This window comes from Furipterus horrens, unplaced genomic scaffold (assembly GCF_987537825.1).
Source record: "Furipterus horrens unplaced genomic scaffold, mFurHor1.1.pri manual_scaffold_13, whole genome shotgun sequence".
In the NCBI taxonomy this organism is placed as follows: domain Eukaryota; kingdom Metazoa; phylum Chordata; class Mammalia; order Chiroptera; family Furipteridae; genus Furipterus; species Furipterus horrens.
This window is the reverse complement of record NW_028327183.1, coordinates 41,292,557-41,320,158: the sequence shown is the minus strand read 5'-3', so window position 1 is coordinate 41,320,158 and position 27,602 is coordinate 41,292,557. Positions and strand designations below refer to the sequence as shown.

Here is a 27,602-nt window from a genome sequence, read left to right as displayed (position 1 = left end):
AGCAGGTCCCAGCTCAAGACCTCAAATTCTTTGCTTGACCCAATTTTAGTCAGGTTCCTGAAACTTCTCCTAGGCCCATCTGTGCAACTCCTTGTAAAATATAGTTTTAACAAGAATCCCCCCCTCCATACCTGAACACTCTCCATATCTCATCTAATTGGGTTCTTCATGCTTCCACACCCACCAGGGGATGTCTGATCACCCTGGCCTGTCTTCTGCAGGAATCCTGCTGAGGCACTTTACCCAAAACTCCCCCTTCCTGACGATGTAATTTTCCACCCACTGACCCTCAGCTGCTCCTAGGCTGTAAATTCCCACGTGCCCATGCTTTATTTGCAGTTGAGCCCAATCTCTCTCTACTGCAAAATCCCATAGCAGTGGTCCCGATACTAGTCACCTTGCTACCTGTAACATGTCTTCCTGGGCAGATCCTCACTGTGTCCCCACACCCTAACTGCCATCCTGCCTCTTGGCCTGCTTCTGTCTCTCCATTTCATTGTCCCTCACTGTCTGCCTCTGTGTGTGTGTCTGACCCTTACTCTCTTTCTTGTGTCCCTCCTCTGTTGTCTCTCTCTCTCTGTCTCCACCTGTCTGTCTCTGTCTCTGTCTGTGTCTGTCTTTCCATATCCCTGTCTTTCTCTCTGTCTCTATTTTCTGCCTTTCTTTCTATCTCTTTGTCTCTCAGGTTTAATCCCAAACTCTGTCTTTGTTTTTATTCTCAATCTCTGATTTTCATCTCTGTCTCTCTTTCTGGGTCTCTCTGCTTCTGTTTCTCATTCTTTGCACATCTCTCTCTTTTCCTCTCCACTCCTCACCCTTCTCCTCTCCCCTCCCCGGCCTTGCACTTACTCTCTCTCTCTCTCTCTCTCTCTCTCCCTCTACACATACACACACACACACACACACACACACACACACACACACACACGCCCCCCACACCTCTATTTCTCTATACATGTCTCTCAATTTTTGTTTCTCAATTCCTGGTTCTTTCTATCCATACATTCCAATTCATTCATTCATCCCACCCACCCAATCCCTACTCTAGTTCTGCTCTTCCAAACACCTCACTCAACAGCTTCTCCCGGACCCACAGCAGGATCTCCCTTGAGTGTGTGCCTGCGGAAACATGAGACTCTGGTCAACTCTCTCTGATGGGGGGACACCATGTAAGGCCCTGGGCTGTGGGCCAGGCACTGGGGACAGCAGTCCAGCCTGCTTTAGCTGCTTCCACAGCTCCATAGGCTCTGAGAAGTGACTGCCAGGAGCAAAAGGTACCAAGGTCCAGAGTGACCCAGCCCCCTGTGGATTGGGGGTGAGGGGAGTGAAGGGCAATGGAAGGAGGAGAGGGGGTCTATAATGGTATCCCAAATCCATTCTCCAGTGTGAATCTGCATTTTTTTCTTTCTGAAGCCTAACCGCAACTCTGCTCACAAGGGTGTAAGTCCACCCCTCTCTGCCCTCCTCAGGCCTAGCCCCTCCCTGTGTTTGTCTGTCGGTGCCTGGCCTCATCCTGTCTGGCCCTCGCCTGGGTCCCTCCCACCACTCATTCTCAATCCCCAGCTTGGTTCTTGCCTTTCCTCATTCAGGCCATTCCAGGGCTTCCCAACCAGTGTGCCAGAGGAACCAGGACTGGCTTCCACGGGAATGATCCCTCCCTGGGATGCCTCAGTGTCCAGGCTGCCGGCTTACCCGGAGCAGCCAATGCTGCTGACTCTAGTCTTGCCCAGAGATATTATCACCATCAGTGTTGGCTTCTGCCAGGGAAGAGGCTGGAACACACTGCAGGCCTCCCTCTGCTAGGGCCCCTCTAGAGGTCAGGCACAGGGTGTTCGAATTCGTCAACCTGTCAATGGCTCCTAAATCCCTGACTCCGGTCCCCGCCTCCCTCCTGAGCTCCAGGCGCCTACTCAGCACCTCCACCTGGATGTCTCAAGGTGACTATGGTGAAAACAGGACTTCCAGTTTGGACCAACCACACTGTATTCGTTTCCTGGTGCTGCCGAAATAAACCACCACAAAATCACTGGCTTAAAACAGCACAAAGTTATCCTCTTACAGTTCTAGAGGTCAGAAGCCTAAAGTGTGTTCTCAGACTGGCTTCCTTCTGGAGGCTCTTGGGATGAATCCATTTCCTCACCTTCCCCAGTTTTTAAAAGCCACCCGCATTCCTTGGCTCATTTCCCTTCCTTGCATCCCTCCTATCTTCTGGAACCTTCTGCATCCATTTTATAATACCCTCATGATTACATTGGACCCATCTTGATTAACCAGGATAATCTCACCATCTTAAGATTTTTAACTTAAACACATCTTTTGTTTACCACAGAAGGTAACATATTCACAGGTTCAAAAGAATGTGGATATTTGGGGTCAGTTGTCATTTTCAGTCTACCATGCCTGTCCTTCCAAACACCTGTGGCTCCCCCAATTCCCCAACTCTATGAGTGTCATCACTATCTTTTTATTTTCTCAAGATGTCAGCTCAACCTTCCAAATAAACTCATAATCCGAGCATTACTCAACAATTTCCTTTGCCCCATCCCTTCTGCCCTCCTTCGTCCCTGGTCTGGATGATTAGCATAGCCTCTTTGTTGCCCCCATGCTTCCCCCCTTGCCCTCTAAGATCTGTTTTAAGCCTGGCAGAAATGATCTTTACAAAATCTAAAGCATATGACACTGTCCTGTGATTGCAATAAAATCCTACCAGGCCTGCACGGCCAGCTTCCTGCCCACCTCTCCGATCCAGGCTTCTACCTCTCTCTGCAAGATGGTTTCCACCTCTCAGCCTTTGCACTGGCTGTTACCTCTAAGATAGTCTCCTCCAAGATCTTTGAATTTTCTCCTCTTAAATGTCACCTCTTCATGCCCCTATACCACAGTCACCCTCTATTATAGTAACTGTTTTTATTTGTATCTTTTCAAATACTAAGTGAAATTATTTTGCTTATGCATTTGTTTCTTATCTATCCTCTCCTTGCTTGGAATGTTGACTCCCTGGGAGAAGGGCTGGATCTTTCCTGTTCACCATGGTCACCTCAGCACACAAAGCAGTGCTTAGCCCATGGCACATGCTCAGTAAATATCTGTGGGATGCATGAATGAATGAGTGAATGAATAATCCTATCCACAAGACTTCACATTATATCTTCACTGAAATCACAAACATATTACAATCCTAATCTTGAGATTTCACCTCTATCTCTTACCCTGAAGTCTAACCTCATCAACTCAAGCCATGGAAAACCAGTATACTGCCAGTTCTTGTGCCTTAAATCTCCAGTCAAGAGGATTCTCTTTCTTTAAAAATTTCACATTTTGTGCTCTGACAATTATTGGGTAGGCATTTGGCTCTGATCAAATCTCTGACAACATCTGAGATGATTTTAGCATCAAAAAGAATAAACACATTTATTATATTTAAAAAAATATAATTACTTTACAAGAAAACCCACCATGGACACAATCCCTTAAATGTTCCCCATTAGAAGTGACAGTACCAAATACCCTAAAAGTCATGGGTTCCAGAAAAAGTATCCAGCCTGTTCCTGTTTTCCCAGCAGGAACCAGTGTCCAGGGGTGAGGAAAGCCCCGCTGCAAAGGAGGTGACTGACTATATTGGAGTGCGGGATGGACCAGAGAATCAGGGATTGTCCTTGTGCCCCAGATGACACAATGAGCTCAGGTCAAAAACAGGGTGGATGATATATGGGTGATGCAGTGGTGGAGCTGGGGATGTGACACCCACAGGTGCTTATGTGTCCCGTCAGGTTCCTTCAGCATCTGAGAAGCTATGAAGTGAATACTGGGAGACAGAGTTGTCTGTTTGTACTGGGAGGTGGTCTCTGTTTCCTTCATGGGGACCATGCATTAATTTTGGGGAGCTGCCATAACATATTCCTACAAACTGAATAGCTTAAAATAACAGAAACTTATTCTCTAGCATTCTGGAAGCCAGAAATCCAATTCAAGGTATGGCCAAAACCTCATTTTCCCACAGGCTCTAAAAAAATTCTGTTCCTTTTCACTCCATCTTGGGTGGCTGCCAGCATTCCTTGGCTGTGACTGCATCACTCCCATCTCTGCTTCCATCTTCACATGGCCTTCTCCTCTGTGTGTCGTTTCATCTTCTGTTTCTAGAAAAAAACATATATTTGGATTTAGGACTCACACAGAAAACCCAGCATAATCTCATCTCAAAATCAGTCACTTAATTATATCAGCAAAGAACCTATTCCCAAACATGGTCACATTCACAGGTTCCAGGGTTTAAGATGTGAACATATTTTGGGGAGGTCCCTACTCAACCCTCTACAAGCAGCCTGATTATATGGTTCAGTCCATGCTGGGATTTTAGTGATTCCAGGGCTTCATTTATAGGGGCTCCTCTAAAATCTGCAATGAGCCCCACTGAGTTTAGGCTTCACCTGAAGTTTATAGAAGTGGGAATCATGGAAGGAAAAGGAGAGACATCAGGAGAAAACTTCCAGACAGACCCAGACATGGGCCCCCAAGGATCTTCAGTCTAGGCCTTACAGAGAGTCAAGATTGTAGAAAACAGAGGGCCTTCTAGATTAATATCACATGCACTGTGGGACCCTTGCTTAGATCATGGCTACAAAAATGTCACAAAATATATTTGAAGATAAGCACAAAAGTGAAAATAGATAAACTGAACTACATCAAAGGTTTGTGTTTCAAAGGAACTCATTAAGACAGTGAAAGAACAACGTACTGAATTGGCAGAAAGTCTGCCAACCACAGGTCTGATAAGGGACTTGTATTCGGAATATATGGTGAATAACATGTAAACTAATAATAAAGAAACAAAATATCTCAATTTAAATACCTTAAAAGAATGTGAATACATAGATGTCCAAAGATGATTTACACATAGCAAATAAGCACATGAAAAATTCTCTACATCATTAGTCAAAACTGAAATGCAAATAAAAACTGCAAGGAGATACTGCCGCACAACCTCTGAATTGACCAGAATCACAGACAGAAAAAGGAAATCCTCATTCACTTCTTGTACGAGCTACTTGGAGGATGTTTTGGCTCTTCCTCAAAGTGTTCAGCAGAGTTGTCATAGGATCCAGCAACTCCACCCCGAGGCATATGCCTAAGAAAAAGGAAAACATTTTTCCCACCAAAATATGTACATAGCACATTGTTCATAATAGCCAGAAAGTGAAGAAAATCCAAATGTCCATCAACTAATTTAAAAAATCATAGTATGGTTATAAAGTGGAGTATTATTTGATCATATAAAGGAAAGGGAAACTGCCCTGGCTGGGTTGCTCAGTTGGTTGGAGCATCGTCTCATACACCAAAAGGTTGTGGGTTCAATCCTCAGTCAGGGCACATACCTAGGTTGCGGGTTCTATCCCCACTCTAGGTGCATACAGGAAGTAACTGATTTTATGTTTCTCTCTCACATTAATATCTGTCTGTCTCTCTGTCCCTCTCCCCCTTCCTCTTTCTCTAAAATCAATGGATATATCTTTGGGTAAAGTTTAAAAAAATGGAAAACTGATGAATCTTGAGAACATTTTGCTAAGTGGAAGAAGCCAGACACAAAGGTCACACACTACATATATGGTTTCACTTATATGAAAAGACGAGAATAGGCAAATCCAGAAAACAAAATGTAGATTCGTGGCTGCCAGGGGTTGGAGGGTGGGAGGATTGGAATGCGACTAACAGTGGGTTTGCAGGTTCTTTGGGGACTATGAACATGTCCTCATTAGGGAGCAGTGATAGTTTCACAACTGTGAGGACACAGTAAGGATTAAATTGCACATTTTATATGGGTGAGTTATATCTCAGTAAAGATGGTAAAATAGTTTTAACATACTCTTTCAGAAAGGAGATGTATGGGGTTCCCATTGCTGCTGTTACAAATTACCACACACTAGTGAAGAAGTTTGAACGTGAACTGGGTATTAGAGAGCATAAGCAAATGTCCATTCTGTAGGTGCGTGAGTGGAATTGTGGTTACATAAATTCTCGGACAGTAAGTAGGAGGGCTTTCGGAAACAGGAAAACGAGTCAGGGAACGGAATAAATTTTAGTACATTTTGTGGGCAGTTCTCAGAAATTAATGGCTGTAAGTTCTTTTTTTATCAACTCAAACTATGTCGACCCCAAGTTCCCTCCGTGCGAGGAATATTCACAGAGCGATTCCCTACCCAGCGACCACTCGCCGGGGCACTACGCCGGCGGCCAGAGGCGAGAGAGCAGCTTCCAGCCGGAGGCGGCCTTCAGGCGGAGCGCGGCGTGCACCGTGCAGCGCTCCGCAGCCTGCCGGGATCCCGGGCCCCAGCCGCCTGCACCACCGCCACCAGCCCCACCGCCCCCGCCACCACCCCGGCTGTTCCCTCGGGCTCCTGCGCCGGGACCCTCCAGGGCCCTCGTCTCGGAGCCCGGCCAGCGCTGCGGAGTGGTCAGCAGCAGCCCCGCGCCGCCTCCCTGCGCCCAGAACCCTCTGCACCCCAGCCCGTCCCACTCCGCATGCAAAGAGCCCGTCGTCTACCCCTGGGTGCGCAAAGTTCACGTGAGCATGGTAAACCCCAGTTATGTCAGCGGGGAGCCCAAGCGCTCTCGGACCGCCTGCACTCGCCAGCAGGTCTTGGAGCTGGAAAAGGGATTTCGCTACAAGCGCTACCTGACGCGGCGCGGGAGGGTGGAGATCGCCCACGCGCTCTGCCTCTCTGAGCGCCAGATCAAGATCTGGTTCCAGAGCGGGCGTATGAAGTGGAAGAAAGACCACAAGTTGCCCAAAACCAAGAGTCGCTCGGGTGGCACCGCAGGCGCAGCGGGCGGGTCCCCAGGCGGCCCAGCGGAGTTGTCCCGTGCTCTCGGGGCCCTAGCGCGAGAGCCTTAACGTGGGGCGGAGGAGGGTGGCAAGCGCAGGGAATACAGGGGGAGAGAGGCGGGAGGGGACTGAGCCCGGAAAACTCTTCCTGTTTCCCCCACGCACCCACCCACCCACTTTATCTATTTACACGAATAAACGCAGAGAAGAGGGAGGCGAACGAAGCTTTATTTACAAAAAACGACAATAGGGAGCCCGGCGAGGCTCCCCGGAAGCAAAGCTCAAGTCTCTTGCTTTCTTCCTTAAAAAATAAAAATAAAAAAGAGAGAAAGAAAAGAAAAAGAAGGAAAAAAGAACAAGACAGAAAGAGAACTAGGAGGAGGCTGCACTCCTCTTCAGCTTTGGCGAAGATGGATCCACGTTTCAACTATAATCACGTCAGGCCCAGGCTCATCTGTCTTGTTTACTCGGCCGAGGAGAGGACGGCAAGGACGGGCCTCGGTGGCGACCAACCGTTACCTCGACATCCCGCTAACAAATGAGGCCCTGCCCGGCCACCGCCTCTGCTGCTGCCGCTGCTGGAAGACAACCTGGATATTCTTGTTGACTCCTGACACCCAGCGAAAGCACCCTCTGATTGCCAGATAGCTCGGTGTTTTAGCCACGGTAACAAACACACACATACAACCTACCCCCCCCCCCCGCCATGCCCCTTTGCGAGGACACTGACTGCTCACCCCCTTTCACTGCGGGGCTGGGATGGAGGGCAGCAGGAAGGGGACAAGTGGAGGCGCAGGGAAACTGAGTCCAGGAAAAAAGAGAGACGCGGAAGGTCAAGCCGTTCCTGGCAGAGTGAGGGGGCCAGCTGAGTTCTGAGAGCTGGGCACAACCCTCTCCCCAATTTATAGAGTTGTACAGAGGAGAGAGACCTGCTCTCCTAGACTGAAATTGAATGCGAAACTAGGAAATAAATTGTTGTGCTCCTTCCCGTCTCCGAGATGATGTTACAGAGACCTCCCCCATGGTTTATCATTGTTGCATAGATTATTATTATTATTATTATTACTATTTTATGTCATGTGTGTCCTCCCTCCTGTTCCTGTCCTGACATTCCAAACCAGGACTCCTTCCTAGTTTTGGGGATGCCCTAGTCTAGAACCTTTGTTGGAGTGAAAATTTGTGTCCTGTACAATGACAATAGAAATGTTTGATTTCTTGTGACCAGCACAGCGTGTTTTTGTTGTAGCCTTGATCTAAAGATACAGACAAATGCCACCTAGTCTCTATTTTAAGCACCCCAGTTCATTTTGACTCACACTGTATGTGGTTGTTGTTTTTTCCAAAGAGTCCACTGGGAATTTCTAAAAAAAAAAAAAGAAATTCTCACCTTCTGAAGACAAGCAGGTGGAAGAATTGAAAACAGAGTATTGTTATGTCTGTAATTAATTTGTAAGTGTTTCAGAGAAGAACTAATAGCTAAAAACTTTAAAGCTAGATAGATGCAGATAGAGAGGTGGCAAATATAACCAAAAATATGAAAAACTTCTCTCTGTGGAGATACTATGACTCTTATTCTTTCCGTTTGTATGTTTCAAATTTACCATAATGAAAACTTAATAGAAATATTTGTTTATTATTTATACGAGGGCAAACGTGTGTGCTGTATATGGCTTAGGGACATAAACATATTGTTTGAGGACTGGAAATGCCCAATTTAAGCAAGCTTTGGGCACATTATCAGGCTAACACACACACCTCTTACTTGATGAAATGTAGATGCTCCCAGAGCCAGAGTATCTGATACTTTTTCTTAAGAGGATTTATCTCTATAGGAGAATCTGTGAGTGACCCCACCCCCCAGAACCCTGCTCTGAGATGCATGTTTGCCCCTTCAAATGCCCTCTGCAGCACAGATTTGCCCCCCACTGAGCCACAGTCCTTGATATCACCCCAATCATGCTCATTTCAAACTGTAACGTCCAGAACTATTAGATATTCAATGTGCGTGTGGTTTTGTCACTACATGGGTGGTAGTTTGTTACAAAAGCCATAGGAAACTAAGACACTCCTTGACTGGAGACTTCACAAAGCTTCAAAGGAAGTAGGTGTCTCACAAGGCAATGCTTCCCCATCAAGGCTCTTCCTACTCCACTCTGGTCCAGACACACAACAGGGTCAATGTCAGCATACCCAAAATAGAAATTTGGGGTTTGTCAAGGGGGGAAAGAATGAATAAATCTCAAAGGAGCTACAGCATCCAACTAATTTTCACAATCAGGGACAGAGAGTATGCCTGTAAGCCATATCTAAGGATTCAGGGAATGATGGACCAGAATGAGGGAGAGTGTCAACACAGGGCAGGTCCATACCACACAGAATTTAACTTATGGCTGGAGCCTTTGGATATAGTTCTGGAACACTGCTGAAATACCTCTTTGGTGCCTAGAATAAATTAATACCACACTAAGTAAAGAGACCCAGAACTGCAGATATCAGTGTTGCATGATAAAGAAGTCTGGTCATTGATCCTGGTCCTGGGTGAGGAGTGTTAGTTAAATTCTGAAGTCTCAGAATTTTCCAAGTGATACAATTATTTGTGGTATTCAGGAGCTCCTTGAGCCTACCCCAACTTTGACCTAGCATTTGTCTCTGTTTCTGCTTTTAAAGTGTGTTCTTTTGCTATAAGATAACTGTAATCATAAGTATAGCACTTTCCTGTTCTCTTTAAGTCACGCTTGTGGATGCTGGGAACCCCAAACCAAGTGTGTCAAGAGTGTGAAATGCCTGGGAACTCCAAGAATGTGACTAGTCTTCTAGAAAACTTTGTCCTCAACCAGTAGAGTCTGCACTAACTCTGAATGGTTAGGGTCAGAATTGAATCCCACAATATTGTAGTGGGGTCAGAGGTCATAATTGTCAGAAAAGTGGTCATGCTTGGGTGGATCTTCTGTAGAAAGTCACTAAGCCACCCATCCACTAGGATCCTTAGAAGGAATGGGTAGAATAGCATTGGATAAGGGACACCAGCATCACTGAGTTGCAAGTGAAGGCCAGCCTCCAGAGGTAAGAGATGAAGAGAGGAGATGCTGTTTCAGAACTGGACTTCATAATAACAAGGAGGTGATAAAATCTGGAAATTACAGAGGCCAGCACTTAACCACCAGAAGCAAAGTGGGCATAATTACATTATAGGCAGCACTATCAGAGAGCAGCCTGGTCCACAAAGATGCAGGATATAAATCCTAGAACATGGTATCCTTAGGAACAAAAGATATGAAAGGCCAGCAAGGTATCACTTTGTAGATGTAATCAAGAGATGAAGAAAGAAGGAGCACAAAGCTGAGGTCAGCTGCCCCAATACACGTCATGAATCAAGACCTGAGAAATGAGGGAGGAAGATGGCAGAGGAGTGAGGGGAGGCTGCGCTTTCTGGCTCCCGAGACCCGTCTGTAGTTTGGACTAATTGCAGACAGAACATTTCAGTGAGCAGCTGGACACTGGCAGGAGTCAAACCTTGGCACTGCTGGATTAGAGAAAACCATCTGGGAATGACCCGTTTGTTGAGGATAGTGGAGGAAAAAGGCATGAGACGGGGTTTCTGATTGGGTTGGCACCCTGAGCTGCGGCTGGAAGTACACAAAGGCTTTTTGGTGACCACAGGCTTTCCCAAAGAGGAATCAGGAGAGCGAATCTCTGCCTGCTGGCAGAGAAAGGACTGGGTCAGGTGGCATCTGCCACTGAAAGACAAGAAACAGCGTACTGCTGTGCATGTGAAAATGTGATTTTCCTTTATATTTTTCTGTTGTGAACTGCGGAGAGAGGGAGAAGGGTTGGGGGTGATAGGACATTCTTGAGGAGCGCAGGCGCAGAAGTGAGCTCACCCACTCCCCAACCCTCCCCTTGGGTTGCGTGGCGCGCACAGGGAAGTGCCCTCATTCACTGGCCCAGGTGTGCAGGGGCCGAGCGTCCAGGTCCCCCTTGGACACACCCCAGCAGACATAAGATCAGTGCCCCAACGGGCGCAGGGAGGGCCCACCGGACACGCAGAAGACCATGCGCAGACACCCCTGGCCAGCTCCAGTGGGCACCAGGCCAGAGCACAGACCACTTGCGCGGGCTCTGCTGTGCCCACCCACGCGGGTGTGGGAACTACGGGCAGCTGTGGTGCAGGAACAGTGGGCAGCGGCCACTCACAGACGCTCACTTCCACTGTGCACAAGTGTCCAGGGCTCCACCCCAAGGGGCGAGAGACCAACTCCCAGGGCGCGGATCGTCAGCAGGCCTGAGGCTAATGAAAGGCCACCTTGCGCGCACGCATAAGCACCCAGGCCAGCTCCAAAAGGCGCCAAAGGAACGCTGGTCACCGCGGGCGCACACAGCTGCTGCAAGGAACAGGAACCTTTGGCCCGCCTCATTAGACCAGCTGTGGATCCAGAAAAAGAAGACGATACACAAAGGCTGAACTGAGTAAAAACTTTTCTTTTATATATATTTTTAAATTTTTATTTCTATTTTAGTTTTTTTTATTTGTATCTTATTTGATTTTAATTTTTTTAAATTTCTTAATTTTTATTTTTATTTCTTTTTTAAATTTTTTTTCTTAAAAATATATCTCTTTAATTTGTTTCATACCATCTCTCCTTCTCATCCTTCCTCTTTAATTTTGGTTTATTTGTTTGTCTGTCTAGTTTAGCCTCCCTTTCACACTAAATAAATAGAATATAACTACCATATACATCTAATACTATATAATTCCACTTTCTTACTATACTCTGCATTCTTCCCTCTTTTTCTTTTATTATTATTAACATACAATGTAAATATTACCTACTGTCTTGCATAGTCTTGACACTACTTGCTCCTATTATTAATCTATCATCCCCTCTCTCAAAAATTATATTTTTCCTCTTTAAAAACAACTCTTGTCTATTCTTTCTATAGTATAAAAGCCCTACTCTCTCTACACTTATATTAATACTGGATCATTGGCTGACAATAGCGGGATAGAGTGTGGGGGATATTTTTGAGGGTGTGGGTTTCCTGCCTGGGCTGTGTGTTTATATTTTTAACAGCATCTCCACAAAAGAACTCAAGACAAAGTGGACAGAGTGACTCTCAATCAACTAGCCAGAGGGAAGATCCTACCAAAGAGCATCTGAAATATAACCAGACACCATAAACAAATGACATAAAGGGTATCCCAAGAACATCAGGCTCAGGAGATCAAAGAGACTGCACCACTGAAACCCCCAGATCTCCTATAAAAAATCTCATACCACAAAGGTGGGAAGTCAAAGAAGACAAATCCAAAAAGCAAAAACAAATAAGAAGAATCCAACATGGTAAGATGCAGAAACAACCTCTCAATGAAAAGAAAAGAGGAATCCCCAGAAAGAGAGATAGATGGAATAGACATAGCCCAAATGTCAGACATGGAATTCAAAACAATGGTGGTAAAGAAGCTCAATATACTTGACAACCTCAAAAACAACTATGACAACCTCCAAGGAAGTTACCAACAGCTCCAAGAAAATTACAGGGAACTTACAGAGAACTACACCAGCATAAAAAAGGATATAGGAAATATTAACAAGAACCAGGAAGAAATGAAGAACACAATCTCTGAACTGAAAAACACAGTAGAGTTAATCAAAAGCAGGTTAAACAAAGCAGAGGATAGGATCAGTGAGTTAGAGGACAATGTAGAAAAAAATTCCAAGACAATACAACAAAATGAAAAAAGACTGAAACAATATGAATAAGATGTAAGGGAATTACAGGATAGCATGAGAAGAAATAATATCAGGATCATCAGAATAAGAGAAGGAGAAGAAGAGGAGTTTGCAATAGAAAAGCTGATAGGAGAAGTAACGACAGAAAAATTTTCCAACCTGATGAGAGAAAAAGTTATGCAAGTTGAAGAAGCACAGAGTGCCAATGAAAAAGAAACCCCCAAAACCCACTCCAAGGCACATCATAATTAAAATGGCAACATTCAAAGACAAAGAGAGAATCCTAAAAGAGCAAGAGAAAAACAGCAAATAACATACAAGGGAACTCCGATAGGTTATCGACTGATTTCTCAACAGAAACACCACAAACCAGAAGGGAATGGTCAAAAATATTTCAAGCAATGAAAAACGAAGTCCTACAGCCAAGAATACTCTACCCAGCAAGGCTCTCATTCAAACTGGAAGGTGAAATAAGGAGTTTCCCAGACAAAGAAAGACTAAAAGAATACATCTCCACCAAATCAGCATTGCAAGAGATGCTAAAGAGAATGTTTTAAGAAAAAGAAGAAAAAAAGAGGAGAGGAACACAGGTACAAAGGGAAATGAATAAATACCTGTCAATAATAACCTTAAATGTAAATGGATTAAATGCTCCAATTAAAAGATACAGGGTAACGGAATGGATAAGATAACAGGACCCACATATTTGCTGTCTAAAAGAAATGCACCTCAAAATAAAAGATTTACACAGACTGAAAGTAAAGGGATATAAAAAAGTATTCCAAGCAAACGGACATGAAAAAAAAGCTGGAGTAGCAGTACTCATGTCAGACAAAACGGATTTCAAAGCAAGGGCAATACAAAGAGACAAAGAAGCACATTTCATAATATTTAAGGGAACAATCCAAGAAGAAGATATAACACCGATAAACATATATGCACCCAACATAGGAGCACCCAAACACATAAAGAAAATACTAGAAGACCACAAGAAGGATATTAACAGCAACACACTCATAGTAGGGGACTTTAACACTCCATTATCAACAATAGACAGCTCTTCGAAGCAAGAAACACCAAGGATATACAGGCATTGTCGTCGTCGTCGGCAGCCGTCCGTCTCGAGAGACGATGGTGTAGCTTCTTAAGAGTCTATCTGCACCGCCGAGAATGGCTGTGCAGTCCGACTCAGGAGTGACACGGTATCTGTCTCCTCCCGTGTTGAATCGACATCTTGTGATGACGCTGGAGTGTCCTCTCCAGTGAAGCTGAAGCTACAGAGCCTGGGCAGGGTGATATGGAGGGTCTGCTGTTGCCCATGCAGCAGACCCCCCCTCTCTTCGCAGCTGAAGGGTCCAAGGGAAAGACGGAGTCAATACAGCTTGGCTTCAGGTGCGCCGCAGGAGTTGCCGGTGTTGACTACAACGTCAAACTGCCTTAGGGACTCCGGCTCCGGATTTTCTGTCGGGGTTTACTCCCTTAGCCTTTCCCCTGAAGAGGTATGCCGCAAGGCAGCGGAGGTTTTTTGGAGTCAGAGTTTTCCTTCTCTGATGTGCCCTGACTGGAAGATCGAACCAGCGACACTTAGCTCGCAGGCCGACGCTCAATCCACTGAGCCAAACCAGCCAGGGACACAGGCATTGAACAACACACTAAACCACATGGACTTAACTGATATATATAGAACTTTTCACCCCAAAGAAGCAAAATGTACATTCTTTTCAAATGCACATGGTTCATTTTCAAAGATAGATCACATGGTAGGACACAAAACAAGCCTCAACAAATTCAAGAAAATTGAAATTATATCAAGCACCTTTTCAGGCCACAATGCCTTGAAACTAAAAATCAACCTCAGAGAAAAAATTAAAAGACACCCAAACTCATGGAGAATGAATAACATGCTTTTAAATAATGAATGGGTTAACAATGACATCAAAGAAGAAATCAAGAAATTTCTGGAAACTAATGATAATGAACACACAACAGCCCAAAACCTATGGGACACAGCAAAAGCAGTCCTAAGAGGGAAGTTCATAGCTATACAGGCATATCTGAAAAGGATAGAAAAATCTCAAATAAAAAATCTAACCCAAAAGCTACAAGAACTAGAACAACAACAACAACAACAAAAAGCCTAGGGCAAGAGAAGGAAGAAAATCATCAGGATCAGAGCAGAATTAAATGATATAGAGACCAAACAATTCAAAAGATCAACGAAACTAGGAGCTGGTTCTTTGAAAAAATAAACAAAATCGACAAACCTTTAGCCAGGCTCATCAAGAAAAAAAGAGAGAGGACCCAAATAAACAAAATCAGAAATGAAAGAGGAGAAATCACGACTGATACCACAGAAATACAAAGGATTGTAAGAAATTACTACAAACAACTGTATGGCAAGAAATTTGACAACCTAGAAGAAATGGACAAATTTCTAGAAACATATAACCTTCCAAAACTGAATCAAGAAGAAGTAGAAAGTCTCAACAGACTAATAACAAAAAAGGAAATTGAAACAGTAATCAAAAATCTCCCGGCACACAAAAGCTTTGGACCAGATGGCTTCACAGACAAATTTTACAAAACATTTAGGGAAGAACTAACTCCTACCCTCCTCAAACTATTCCAAAAAATCCAAGAAGAGGGAAAATTCCCAAACTCTTTCTATGAAGCCAGTATTACCCTAATTCCAAAACCAGGTCAAGACAAAACAAAGAAAGAACACTACAGACCAATATCACTGATGAACATAGATGCTAAAATCCTCAACAAAATATTGGCAAACAGGATCCAGCAATACATCAAAAAGATCATACACCACAATCAAGTGGTATTCATTCCAGGGATGCAAGAATGGTTTAATATTCTCAAATCAATAAATATAATACATCACCTAAACAAAATGAAAGACAAAAATCACATGATCATATCAATAGATGCAGAAAAAGCATTTGATAAAGTATAACACCCATTTATGATGAAAACACTCAGCAAAATGGGAATAGAGGGAGCATACCTCAATATGATTAAGGCTATATATGAGAAACCTGAAGCCAACATCATACTCAATGGACAAAAACTGAAAGCATCCTCCCTGAAATCAGGAACAAGACAAGGCTGCCCACTCTCACCACTCCTATTTAACATAGTGTTGGAAGTCCTAGCCACAGCAATCAGACAAGAAAAAGAAATAAAAGGCATCCAAATTGGGAAAGAAGAAGTAAAACTATCATTATAGCAGATGACATGATAGTATACGTAGAAAACCCTACAAACTCCACTAAAAGACTACTTAATATAATAAGTGAATTTGGCAAAATAGCAGGGTACAAAATAAATATACAGAAATCTAAGGCATTTCTGTACACCAACAATAAAATATCAGACAGAGACAAAAAAGAAAATACCATTTACTGTAGCAACAAGAAAAATAAAGTACCTAGGAATAAACTTAACCAAAGAGATAAAAGACCTTTACTCTGAAAATTATGTAACATTGAAGAAAGAAGTTAAGAAAGATACAAATAAATGGAAGCAAATACCATGTTCTTGGATGGGAAGAATCAACATCATCAAAATGGCCATACTACCCAAAGCAATTTACAGATTCAATGCAATCCCTATTAAAATGCCAATGACATATTTCACAGACCTAGAACAAATACTCCAAAAATTCATATGAAACCAAAAAAGACCCCAAATAGCAAAAGCAATCTTGAGACAGAAGAACACAGCAGGAGGAATCACGATACCAGACATCAAACAATACTTCAAAGCCACTGTGATCAAAACAGTCTGGTACTGGCATAAGAACAGACATATAGGTCAATGGAACAGAACAGAGAGTCCAGAAATTAATCCAGGAATATATGGTCAACTAATATTTGATAAAGGAGAAAGGAACATAAAATGGAGTGAGAAGAGCCTCTTTAACAAATGGTGCTGAGAGAATTGGACAGGGACGTGCAAAATAATGAAACTAGACCACCAACTTACACCACACACGAGAATAAACTCAAGATGGATCAAAGACTTACATGTAAGCTGTGATGCCATAAAAGTCCTAGAGGAAAACATAGGCAGGAAAATTTCAGATATCCCACGTAACAATATTTTCATGGATATATCTCCTAAGGGAAGAGAAATAAAGGAAAAAATAAACAAATGGGACTACATCAAACTAAAGAGTTTCTGCTCAGGAAAAGAAAACATCAGCAAGATGAAAAGGAAACCAACCATGTGGGAAAACATATTTGCCAATGATATCTCAGATGGGACTGATCTTCAAAATATATAAAGAGCTTATACGACTCAACATCAAGAAAACAGACAACCCAATTAAAAAATGGGCAAATGAATTGAACATACACTTCTCCAAAGAGGACATACAGAAGGTCCATAGACACATGAAAAAATGCTCAACATCACTAGCCATCAGAGAGATGCAAATAAAAACCACAATGAGATACCACTTTACACCAGTCACAATGGCCATCATCAACAAATCAACAAACAAGTGCTGGCGAGGATGTGGAGAAACGGGAACCCTACTGCACTGTTGGTGGGAATGCAGACTGGTGAAGCCACTATGGAAAACAGTATGGAATTACCTCAAAAAACTAAAAATGAAACTGCCTTTTGAACCAGCAATTCCACTGCTAGGATTATACTCAAAAAGTCCTAAAACCCTAATTCAAAAGAACTTATGCACCCCTATGATCATAGCATCACTGTTTACAATAGCTAAGTGCTGGAAACAGCCTAAGTGCCCACCTGTAGATGAGTGGATCAAAAAACTGTGGTACATTTACACAATGGAATATATGTAGCAGAGAGAAAGAAGGAACTCCTGCCATTTGCGACAACATGGATGGAACTAGAGAGAATTATGCTTAGTGAAATAAGCCAGGCAAAGAAATAAAAATACCATATGATATCACCTAATACAGGAAACTAAAGAACAACATAAACAAACAAACTAAATAGGACAAGCAGCAGAATAACAGTCAATAGGGGAGAGGGGGAGGGGGAGAAGGGGGATAAGTAAGGGAAGGGTTTAGTCAAGGAACATGTATAAGTGATTCATGGACATGGACAATGGGGAGGAATATGATTGTGGGAGAAGGGGTGGGCTGGGTGGGGGGGGAGCAATGGGGGAAAAATGGGACAACTGTAATTGAAAAATCAAAAAATAAAAAAAATAATAAAAAGACCTGAGAAATCCTCACAATCAGGCTCTTGGTTGATAAATGCTCAGGCACCATGAGGAGGGTGCCTACAACACCAAGGCAAGTATACACCATGTGATCCTCAGTTCATCTCAGAAGGGAGCTACAGACATGATTTGGGTAAGTGAACATTTGGGAAAATGGAATATACAGATCTTTTAAGGGCTCTTTGACATCAAGCCCAGGTTGGCATGATATTGGGGACTGAAAGCACCACCAGGGGGTCCTGTTTAGAATATTGGCATAAAAGGATCAGAAAATTCTTAAATTCTTTGCCCACATTAATCTCACATTCGCCCTACTAGGTTTGTGGACCCAGCCAGTGGTCATTTGCCCTGCTCCAGAATAAAACGGATATACAGAGCAGTAAAGAGAATCCTCACAGTGGTTTCTTGACCTAAAAGTAAAAGCAATCATAGGAAAAAACAATAATTTTTAGTGAAAACTTCTCTGTCAATCAATCTTCTCCACTGACAATTCAGTAAAAGAAAAATATATCACATATAGGACAAATGACAGATGAGGGCCATGATCAAAATGAAGGATACAGGGATCATGGTTCCCATCATATAGCCATTTAATTCATTAGCCTAGCATCTCCAAAATGCACATGGATAATGGCAGATAACAGTGCATTGCCACAGACCTCCAGCCAAGATGGAGGCGTAGATAGACACACTGTGTCTCTCTCCCCAACTAAGAAAAAATACAACTACCTCGAAACTGGAGATAATCAGAAGTTCTAGAAAACTGAGCTGCATGGAAATCCACAAAACAAAGATGTAAAGAAGAAGTACTCATCCAGACAGGTAGGAGGGACGGAGCCAGGGCAGAGAGGACGCTGTCTGGAGGAGGCAGCGGCAGTGGCAACAGCAGCTGTGGCTGGCCAGCAGAAAGCACAGTCACACATTATAAAAGTCGGGAGGGACACCTGGGGAGTACTCCCAGCACCAGATCAGACTGAGCAGCTCACGGTTCACGTGTCAGGGAAAATAAATCCTCATTGCTTCCAACTGTGAAAAACAGTGGGGGTTGGGGTGGAGGAAGATACTTCTGGTCTCTCAGTGGAGTCTTTGTTTAGAGGGCTCCCACAGTCCTAGAGTGTCTGCAGACCCATCCACTCTGGGAACCATGGCAAGGGCAACAGCTAGAGAGGTAGCAGTCCCATATGGGAAGTGGGAGAAGTGCCTGGGAAAAGAACAATTGCTGAGCAAGTGGCATTGTTCCCTCTCAGGCCTCTCCCCCACATACAGTGCCACACCATGGTGAAACAGGTCACCCAGTACTGACGAATACGTAGAGCTCCTCCCCTTACAATGTAACAGGTGCAACACCTCTACCTAAGACACAGAGGCAAACACAGGAGGATGTCAAATTGAGGAGACAGAGAAGTGTGGCCCAAAAGAAGGAATAGATCAAGGCTCCAGTGGGAGATCTAAGTGACAAGGAGATAGCCAACCTAACAGATGCAGAGTTCAAAACACTGGTAAAAACTGCTCACAGACTTGACAGATATGTTTGAGTATGGCAAATGCAGAAGGGAAGAAGTGAAGGCTATGCTAAATGAAATGAAGGAAAATCCACATGAAACCAATGGTGAAGGGAAGAAAACTGGAGTTCAAATCAATGATTTGGAACATAAGGAAGAAATAAAGTCAACCAGTACAGAATGAAGAAACAAGAATTGGAAAAAATGAGAAATGGTTTAGGAACCTCTGGGACAACTTTAAATGTGCCAACATCTGAATCATAGGGGTGCCAGAAATAGAAGAGGAACAGCAAGAAATTGAAAACTTATGTGAAAAAATAATAAAGGAAAACTCCCCAAATTTGGTAAATAAAATAGACATACAAGTCCACAAAGCACAGAGAGTCCCAAAACAAGCTAGACTCTAAGACAGTGGTTCTCAACCTTCCTAATGCTGCTACCCTTTAATACAGTTCCTCATGTTGTGGTGACCCCCAACCATAAAATTGTTTTTGTTGCTACTTTATAACTGTAATTTTGCTACTGTTATGAATCATAATGTAAATATCTGATATGCAGGATGTATTTTCATTGTTACAAATTGAACATAATTAAAGCATAGTGATTAATCACAAAAACAATATGTAATTATATATGTGTTTTCTGATGGTCTTAGGCAACCTCTGTGAAAGGGTCATTCGACCCCCAAAGGTGTCGCAATCCACAGGTTGAGAACAGCTGCTCTAAGAGGACCACACCAAGACACATTATAATCAAAATGCCAAAGGCTAAATAAAAAGAGTCTTAAAAGCAGCAAGAGAAAAGCAGAGAGTTACCTACAAAGAGGTTCCTATAAGACTATCAGCTGAACTTCCGGCCAAGATGGAGGCCTAGACTGACATGCTCCATCTCCCTCCACAACTAAGTACTACAACTACCACAAAACCAGAAATAACCAGAAGTTCCAGAAAAAGCTACATGGAAGTCCAACATAGGAAGTTATAAACAAGTGGTGCTCGTCCAGACAGGTAGGAGGGGCAAAGCCGGGCGGAGAGATCAAGCTGTCCTGCTGAGAGCAGCTGTAGTGACGAGTGGCAGGACTGCAATAAGCACCGACACCTGTATTTAAGGGGAGGCAAGAAGTGCCAGGGGAGCACCCCTGGCTTCAGTCCAGACCCATCAGCTCACGATTCCAATGCCAGGGAAGGCAGACCCCCATTGCCTCAGACTGTGAGGCCCACGGGGTGTGGGGATGGAGGAGGAGGCTCCCAGTCTCTCAGCAGAGTGAACAGCAGGAATCCATCTTGGACCCCCGCCCCCACATAAAGCACCACAGTGTGGTGAGAAGGATTGCCCAGTTCTGAGGAGTACATGGGGCTTTGCCCCCTGTAGCATAGGAGGTGTGACAACCCCACCCAGGAAGCAAAGGTAAACAAACCTGTTAGGATGGCAGGGATAATGATAGAGATACCAATCACGCAGCTGACCAGAAAGCAAATATACGAATTAATGGACGAACAGGTAGATAACCTTTCTGAGGCTCAGTTCATAGCTATAGTTATAAGACAGCTTACAGAAATAACAGTGGGACTTAACCAAGACAGGGAAGGAATGAAGGCTACTCCTGCTGAAATGAACGAAAACACATATGAAAAAAGTGGTGAGGGAAGGAAAACCAGGGATCAAATCAACAAATCGGAACAAAGGGAAGGAACAAACAGTCAACCAGTGAAAAAAGAGGAAACAAAAAGTGAGGGAAATGAGGAGAAGCTCAGAAACCTATGGGACAGCTAAAAGCGAGCCAACATCCGAATCATAGGGTTGCCAGAAGGTGAAGAAGAAGAACTAAAAATTGAAAAATTATGTGAAAAAATAATGAAGCAGAACTTCCCTAACTTGGGGAAGGAAATAGACTTACAGGTCCAGGAAGCACAGAGAGTTCCAAAAAAACTGGACCCAGGGAGAACCACACCAAGACACATTATAATCAAAATGTCAAAAATTAAAGATAAAGAAAAAATCTTAAAAACAGCAAGAGAGAAGAAGAGAATCATGTACAAAGGGGTCCCAATTAGACTATCAGCTGATTTCTCAAAGGAGACCCTGCAGGCAAGAAGGGACTGGCAAGAAATATTCAAAGTAATGAAAAGCAAAGACCTACAGCCACGATTACTCTATCCAGCGAAGCTGTCATTGAGAATAGAAGGGCAGAGAAAGTGCTCCCAGGACAAAGTAAAACTGAAAGAGTTCATCAGATCCAAACCACTGTTATATGAAATGTTAAAGGGACTTGTTTAGAAGAAGGAGGATCAAAACTATGAGCATTAAAATGAAAACTGTATCACAACAAATAACGACAGAAGCCAGAGAACCGAAACAAAGGCAAACTAAGTAGGCAACTAGAGTGGGAAAAGAATTATAGGTATGGGGAACATATGGGGGGAGGTCAGTGGGGAGAGGGGAAAGGGAGGGAGATGGTACAGGAATTAAGAAGCATAGTAGGAGGGAGTGGAGTAGACGGGAAGATGTTGAAAAGAACTATATGCACAACCAATGGGCATGGACTGAGGGTGGGGCACAACTGGAGGGAGGGGCTTACTGGGTGGAGGGGAACAAAGGGAAAAGAAATTGGGACAACTGTAACAGCATAATCAATAAAACATACTTTTTTTAAAAAGACTATCAGCTGATTTATCAAAAGAAACTTTGCAGGCAAGAAGGGACTGGCAAGAAGTATTCCAAGTGATGAAAAGCAAGGACCTACAACCAAGACTACTCTATCCAGCAAAGCTAGCACTTAGAATGAAAGGACAGATAAAGTGCTTCCCAGACAAGGTAAAGCTAAAGGAGTTCATCATCACCAAGCCCTTATTATATGAAATGTTATAGGGACTTATTTAAGAAAAGGAAAAATATCAAAACTGTGAACATTAAAATGACAACAAACTCAAAACTATCAACAACAGAACCTAAACATAAAATAAAATAAAACAAAATTAAGCAAACAACCAGAATCGGAGCAGAATCGTAGGTATGGAGATCATTTGGAGGGTTATCAGCTGGTAGGTGGAAGGGGAGGAAATAGGGAAATGATGCAGGGATCAAGAAGCATAATTAGTAGGTACAAAGTAGACAGGGGGAAGTTAAGAATAATATAAGAAAGGATGAAGCCAAAGAATTTATATGCATGATCCATGGACATGAACTAAGTGGAGTGGGTCTGCTGGAGGGAAGGAGGATACTGGACAGAGGCGAGCAAAGGGAAAGGAAATTGGGACAATTTTAACAGCATAATCGATCAAATATACTTTAAAGAACTAAATAATGTTTTCAAAAACAGTGCATTGCCACAAATATAAGCTAATTTACACCGAATTTGTAGTGGCTCTGACAAATGTTGTAGGTGATCAAAAACCCTCACTTATGTGCTATGCAGCTGTTGATCTGAAAACACACTTTCCAAAACTCATCTGGAAGTGCATTTACATGGCACCAACAACACCGCACATTTACTGTATCTCGCTCTACACCTGTGTAGTCCACAGGATTCTGGACAACCTGTAGGACATCACATTGATCCAGTACAATGATTTTTAACCTTTTTCATCTCATGGCTCACATAAACTAATTACTAAAATTCTTCAGCACACCAAAAGTATATTATATTTTGTGCTGATATGACAAAAAATTAGGTATGATTTTTACTCATTCACACTTGACTGCTATTGTTGTGTTCGCTGTAGCATTTTTAAAATTTGACAGTCTAAGGGAAAAGATGTCAGTGTCCCTGACTAAATAGTCAGGTGTTACATGTTTTAAAAATGCTTACAGCATCCCAGTTGAAAATCGCTGGTCCGTTATATTAATGGCAGTATGATAACCAGAAATCGCAAGTATTATGAATGTCTTAGTAAGACACATGGCCTGTGTCTTCCTTGAAAATCAATGACATCAGTGAAATCAATGATATCCCCTGATAAGAATGATGCCATTGAGAGAATCAGCTCTTGTGATCAGCAAGTTAAGCAAAGGGTGAGAGCTCTGTGAGCTGCAGGAGCAGCCAGCCCCATTTGCAACCCTTCAGGGATCTACCACATCTATGAAGCTTCCATAGCTCCAATAGTCTGCGTCATGGTGGATGTACCCTCCAGAGCAGAGAACAGGTGACTGCACTTGTACCTCCATCTAATCCATGTTAGAAGATTGGAAGGTGCTTTGTGAAGTTTCTGGTGAGACCTAATAAGAGAATCACATGTAGACTCTAAGGTTTGGAGCGAGGCCATGTTTTTTACAGCAGTAGAACATTCCTGACCTACTACTAGGCTTCAGGAGACATGGACTATCTGAATGGGACGTAACATGTCCAGGTAGGAAGAACTCCTCATATGATGGGTTCTATCACGTCCACCAATGTAGGAACAGCATCCATCAGAAATGGAAGTATCACCTCCTGGGTTAGACAAGGACAGGTGGCCTACACCATTGGCACCTAACACACCAGTACTGTGACCTGACACACATCTCTTCCTTGTGGACTCACAGAAGTACACTCTAACAAGTCAACAAAGAAGGAAAAGGGAGCACTTCTCCAGAACGATTCTTCACCTTAACCCCTGACTCATCCACAATTCCCCGACCTATCCAAACCCCAATTCAGCCTTACACACTCATGTACAAATCCTTGGGACATGGCTGGCTTGTTTACTGGAATAAAGGAAAACTTTGAAAAAAGGACAACATCTTGCTTTTCTGCAGTGTCCCCAAGAGATACTTAAAATGCCTGACTTCAGCCACGCTTTGCAGCAATCTGGTCACAGGTAGACACTGTAACACTCTGGAACTCACTCTGGAAACTGCTTGCTGTGTATGTGTTTCCTGCTCTGCATTCTCCACTTTCCACAAGACTGCTATTCCAACCCCTTTTTGAGTCTGAATACCTCACACTTCCTGACTCAAGTCCCCAAACACTCTCAGATCAAGATTTCTGTGTTCATGGTGTCCTCGGTCCTCCATTTCCTCCTCATTCTCCAGAGTCATAGACCCCCGCTGGATATTCATCTTCCTCTCCCACTTGCCTTCTGTCTCATGTCACCTGTTGGCCTGTACAGCTGGGACCTTCTCTTATCTCCAATGTCAGGGCACTAATATGAGTTTTCCTTTCCCCAGTCTCCATATTGCACTCCTTAACCCATCCCAGTCTGGAAGAACAGCACCCTCCACTTCATCAAAGCAATTTCAGTTGCTCCCCCCAATGCTAGGGTCCTCTTTCACTTCCACTCAGGGTCCTCCACCCCATCCTTAAGCCCCTCCTTAAAACAGCCTTCCTTCACAGCACCAGTGCATTCACTTAATCCCAAATCTGTCCACCACACAAAACTCTTCCCAGGCTTTATGATTTTCTCAGCCCAACTCTGCATAAGAGCACATCCTCACATGCCATTCACTGCTGCCTATCTTGGGTTTCAGCTACCCGCCTCTGGGGAAGACACTCTAGGACTCAACCCAATGATCAACATGCAAGACAGCCCACATGTTAGAAGCTATTTCTCACCCTCACAGTCCTGTTTTTGAACTCTGTTTTAGTTAGGCGCATCAAATTTGTGAAATAAACAAAGAAAGCTCATGTTTGAGAACACGAATGTCAGCCCTCAGGTGGAAACCCATGTGGGCACTGGGGAGTAAGCCTGCAGTGAGGCCACGGGGCAGCTGACAGCAGCTAGGATCTTTATGCCACTAGTGTGTGATAGCTTGTGGCTTCTTAGGGGGTTGTTACAATAAAGAGTCTGTCAGAGTTGTGAAAAAGCTTTTAACCTCTGTGTGATCCTTTTCCTCAAAGTCAAAGTGAAAGTCTATGTGTAATTACAACAGTGTTGGCTGTTAGAGCGGCTGCAGCACTGCGCCCTCCTCGGTCTCTACCACATCAGCAGGCTCCAGCTTGTGGGGACAAAAGCTGGCTCTCTGGGGACCTTTATTTAGCCCACCACAACATTAGGACTTCCAAATGCTCAGTCCTCATAAAAGAAGAGTTTGCTCCTGTTGTTGAATGGCTCTATGCTCCCCCGGCATTGTATGGGAGTTTCATTGCCTCTCTCTCCCTCCCACATGTGCACTTAGTCATCATGGCGTTCAGTCCAGCTGACGGAAGTGACCTTAGGTCGCAAGTGGTACTGGGTACCCAGCTGCACACCCATTGGTGAAACTTCCTTCAAGGGGGAGGAGTATTCTCCTTATACAAGGGCCAAATCTCCCCAATGCCATCATAACTGGGACTGAAATCAGCAAGGGCAAGGCCATGAACCGTCTAGTGGAAAGCGTGGCTACTGCTTTTGCTGAAACTGCATGGAATTTTATAAGAGGTAAACTAAGAGCATACGGAATAGAGCACAGCCCGAGCATCTTACACCGATGTGCTCCACCGCTAATCAAAGAAATGCTGATATATGTACTTGATAAAATTTCAGCTGCATTCCAAAATACCGTATCTCTTGAGAAAGATGATTCTTGCCAACCAGAAGTGATTGTACTTTAATTTATGCCTATGAATCTTGCTTGGGTCTACACAATCCTCATAAATTCTTAGAAGACAACCTGAGTTTTGTTTTGTTTTTAATCACATGGGCCTTTTTTTTACCAAATATACATCTTGTGCATTAAAATAATCATCTTCAGAAAGACAAAGAGATCCCTGTCTTCACTGCCTGGACTGATACCTAAACTTCAGTTTAACCACCACTGGCATGAACTTTTGTTTTCATCCTCCTACTCACTCCACCTCCCTGACAAAGAAGATGAACTTGCAACTTAGAGAACAAAGGATTTCTCAACTTGAATGTGGTCTCAGGGCTGGTTCTGTGTGACTTCCTTCACATTTAAAGGTGAGTCTCTGGCCTGGGCTCTGGGCAAGGAAGGCGTTCCAATATGCAGGGAACCCATGAGGAGCCGGGAGGGCATCTCTGTGGGGCAGGAGGTGCCAGTGCTGGGAGCCTGCCCCAGTTTAGGGGATGGGGAGGGTTTAAGGCTGAAATTCTGGAGGCAAGGTTGAGGAGGCTTGAGCCTCCTGCTTCATTACGAAAGCAGAAGGCACCTTAAGTACAGAACCTGTGTACTGGTGGGCGAGGTCATTTTTGGATGTGAGTGGAGGGGTTAACATAACATGGCTGCCAGGAGGAAGTCAGCTGCAAGAAAGGTGTTGGGGCAGGAAGTCGTCAAGGGACAAATTATGGTTGGCTTGGAGGGAAGAGGAAGCTCTGTGCTGCGCAGGCTCCCCCAGGAGGTTAAAAAACAGACTTTGGTTGGGGAATGGAGTGGACTCGGACAAACCTCTGTGCCACCCTAAGGGGGCTGTTGGGCCTGCATTTTAAGCACCTGGGGGAGGGGAAGTGACAGAGGTGACTTTCTGCAAAAAGAAATGAAAGTGTGGACAAGTATTCCCAACCCCCGTAGGATAATTCCTCACCTCAAAATTTACCCGCTTCTCCAAGGTAGTGGCCCTTTCTTCATCTTCTTCTATCTTCTTGCCCTCTTCCCCTTTTTCCTATATTCCTCTGGACTCTGCCCCTCCTGTCCCTACACACCATCCCCTCCCATCTCTCTACTTTCTAGATTTTTCTGGGCCACCCACACGCCAGGTTACACAGGTCCACTATTTTTCTCCTCCAAACACCTCCCCATTTTCTACATTCTTCTGCCTTCAGAAAACTCTAAGGTCTTCCTGTCCTCCATCCCTCACCCTGCCCTCTGACGTTACCCAGGCTCTTTATCAGCCTCCATAGGGGACGCTGTTAGTTTCACTTACATATCTTGGCATCTTGCTAACTTGAAGGCTTGGCCGAAGGAACTCTCAAAGCTCAGAGGTCAACATTACCTTTTCTACACACATCCGGATGTGCCACAACCACCCAACCCACACCTGGCTTTGGGAGTAACTGTGCCCATCTCAGCCTGGTGGGAGGTGGACATGGGAAACCCTGCCCTGGCTGTCGAAACTGCACTGGACATTTGTTGTCCCCACTCCAAGCCTGTTCTTCATTGGCTGCCCTTCACCCACTGGTCAGAAACCCACTTCTGCACAACTCCCTTCTTTTTTTGAATGAGAAGAACCCTCAGCTAAGGCCTTCTGTTGCCACAGGGTTCTGATGTCATCCTACAGTTCCCACTCATTCTCTGGATCTCCAGCCTAATCTGTAATTGAACCACCCTCCTCACCTTATTCCCTGTCTTCCATCCCCTGCCAGCCTGTCCATGAACCTTACTCCTCAACCGGCGAGCTCCTGTGCCATGGAATTTGCACCTCTGTGTCCCTTAGTCTAATTCAACACACACACACACACTCAGAGTTTCACATACATACACAT

General features: G+C 44.0%; 1 long non-coding RNA gene and 1 pseudogene across 1 annotated transcript in view; one reads left to right on the top strand and one right to left on the bottom strand.

Annotated features, from left to right (window-relative positions):
• Positions 1 to 3,443: 3,443 nt before the first annotated feature.
• LOC149994727 (uncharacterized) overlaps positions 3,444 to 27,602 on the bottom strand; it is a 41,006-nt gene continuing 16,847 nt past the window's right edge. The window contains exon 3 of the long non-coding RNA XR_016507769.1: positions 3,444 to 4,136. This is a non-coding gene — a long non-coding RNA (uncharacterized LOC149994727). The remainder of the gene's footprint in view (positions 4,137 to 27,602) is intronic.
• Positions 6,107 to 6,889, top strand: LOC149994728 (homeobox protein Hox-B4 pseudogene; annotated as a pseudogene).